We start from the raw sequence: 2989 nt of genomic DNA, 5'->3' as shown, positions 1-2989 counted from the left end.
AACCTTGTGTGGTCGTCTGGAGTGGACTCGATAACAATTAGTGAAAATTGGCTTATTAACTCATTGGACAGGCAGATTGGATTCGCACTAAAATGCAACAAAAGCGCATCGCTGAAAAAGTTTTGCTTGGCATTTCATTTTTGGCAGATTCGCTGTAGTTGGTGTGTTCTGAAGACACTGATTCATGCTAAATTACCCCAAGAGACATGGAGACCTTTTGTTCCATACCCACTGGGTGGAATAACGGTCATTGAAGACGCACAACCATAACAATATAAAGTGGAGGCCTCTACAGTCAGTAATCAGCGCACCTTTGGAATGGTTCAAAACATTGTTGCCATTGTGAAAGTGAACACAATGCCATTATGTTTGTTGAAAGGACAACTTACTATAAAATGGGTTTAATTCCTGACATCACTATAAACTGTCATCTAAGTCAACACTTAAGGCACTACCAACTTGAATAGTAGTGGGGCAACTTAGCTAAATATAGCATAACAATTGTGCATTTTGTGAGGAAAGCACCAAATTTGGCACACTAGTAGCCTATCATATTATGAACAGATTTGGATATTGGGCCATCTCAATTTGATGGCAGTGGAAAATGGCTGCCACAGCCATCAGGGGCTGAATTTGAGATGGCCCAATATCCAAATCTGTTCATAGTATGTTAGGCTACTAGTGTGCCAAATTTGGTGCTTTCCTCACAAAATGCACAATTGTTATGCGAAGTTGCCCCACTATAGTGGATCTCAATCAGTGAGGCTCATCCAATTCAGCAGCCATAGAACCTAACCTGCTTGCCTATTGAGCAGCGATACCGTAGTTGGTGAAGCCTTCAGTTTTGAATTCGGATGTTACCACCGACGAGTTTTTTTGCGAACTTTTGTCACTCTAACACTACTACTACAAAGTCCTGCTCTGACCACGACTTAGCCGGTGCTGACACTCTGGAAAGATTATGGCCGTGAATATAATGGCAACATCGGCTCATGAAGGAGCTTGTATCTATATCTCATGCAGGACAAAGAGTTTGCAGACAATGCATTATATAAAGGTCTTAACTGCACAAACGGCATACAAAGAATTAGCAAGCCAAGTAACCCTACTTACAAAATGCATAAATCCATACAACAGAACTACATGATGCATTTGAAGTTGCTTTGTCAGGAGAGATATAAGTGACATGGTCTTCAATCCAGTAAATAAGAGTCAAAACCTCTCACATCCAGGACTCCAAAAAGTCACTGACATTCCATTTTCTGGAAGATGACAATTCCCAGAGAGCTGTTCACTTCTGTATACTGCACATCACAGGTGGTTGTGCTTTTCTTTGTTATATTAACCTCCACCCAAAAGGGAGAATAATTTAGTCCAACTTGAGTCATTGCCTTCCTGATCGAGGAGTTAGCAATACTCCATTCACCATACAGGCCAGTTTAATGGAATTTAAACCTTGTTGTTGGAAAAACTAATTCCTTGAGTTTTGAATTTGGAAAAAAATGGTCCTGTCCAATCAAATGTGTGTGATCTCAGTACTGGAGGTTAAATACGATTCCAGGTGTCATAAGCAGCAATAAGACTCTCTGAGAAATTCTCTCCTTCCTAATGGAAACAACCAAAGATTGTGCTGTCTGAGATTAAGCCGACTCAACCCCTGCTCTTCAGTGGCGATATATAGCAGTCGCTTGACCATCACCCTTCTCTCCCCAAAGCCTTAGTTATTCTAGGATAGACTTTTGACTTGGAAATTCCTCACTGTGTTGCATGTTCTTAAAATATAATAGGCTGATCCTGTGTCAGGAGTTCACATCTCACGAGGGCATCGTCCTACGAGGCCTCTGATGAAAAGCCTGCCCTGTGTGCATTTGTCAGATCTATTTTTTGTCTTCAGTGTTTTGGATTGTAAACTCAAAGATTACTGTGTATACCTCGAGGTGTAAGCTATTCTGCCAGCCCGGTCCCTAATTGGTATATTATCAGTATAATGAAAGCGGTATAATATAACTCATACAATAGCTCTATACCTGTATAACAGCGAGATAATATAACCAATGTAATGGCTAGATAATATAACCGGTATAATAGATAGATAATATAACTGACATAATATAAGCTAGATAATATTGTTGTGGGGCCGGGTATCGGTGGTGACCACGACCGCTAGAGGGAGCAGTAGAGTCGGCTCCAGTGAACACATCAGAATTTAGGTCGTGACTCTCGGATAAGTCCGAAGGTACGGGTCCCTTACAGGACCATGAATCGCCAATAATTCGACCGCGTGGAGTCGCGTTCATTGCCAACTTCAATATACCTAAATACCCACGTGGCAAAGCTTACCGGGGAATTCACAACCTCGACAGTCCTCGAGCGGGACGAGCCGTTACCGTGCTTGAACCACGTGTAACCCAAGCGGATGGTTACCGAGGTCCGTCGGTCCAAATACACAATTACGGCAAGGGCCTTTCTAATCCCCAATACGCACCATGGCAAACCAATGGCAGAGATGACAAAGAACGAGCTGGTACATTCAACAAGAGGGGAATTTCTTAACAATAGTCGGGAGACGAGGGGAGAACGGAAGGGCAGAGTTATCCGAATAAGCAATGCAAATAATGTACAACAAAAAGCACTTAACAATTCTACTTATAGAGGGGGCCCACGGACACATACACGTGAACACAGATACCCAGAAGGAGATGGACCTCGATGTCTTTATTACCCCTTCAGCTTGGAAGGAAGATGAGCTGAGGGAATAGAACGTGCTGGCTACCTGGCCACGTCCGCACGGCTCGACGTCCGCACCTTCCCGGAGCACCAGTCACCAAAGAACAGATCAGGGCAGCCGAACCCAGAGGAGGCGAGACGAGGTGTTCTCCCGGGATGAGATGGTCGACCTCTTGTAGTAATGTGCCAGACGAGACGTCTCGGATGCGCGTGATGCAGTCAGCCGCAGACCAGACAGAAGCACATTCGAGAACATGGGACG

The sequence above is a fragment of the Eptatretus burgeri genome, chromosome 16, assembly GCF_056783735.1.
Source record: "Eptatretus burgeri isolate ZD-2024b chromosome 16, Ebu_testis_v1, whole genome shotgun sequence".
Taxonomy (NCBI): Eukaryota; Metazoa; Chordata; class Myxini; order Myxiniformes; family Myxinidae; genus Eptatretus; species Eptatretus burgeri.
The sequence above is the reverse complement of the archived record's forward strand: the minus strand, read 5'-3'. Positions refer to the sequence as shown.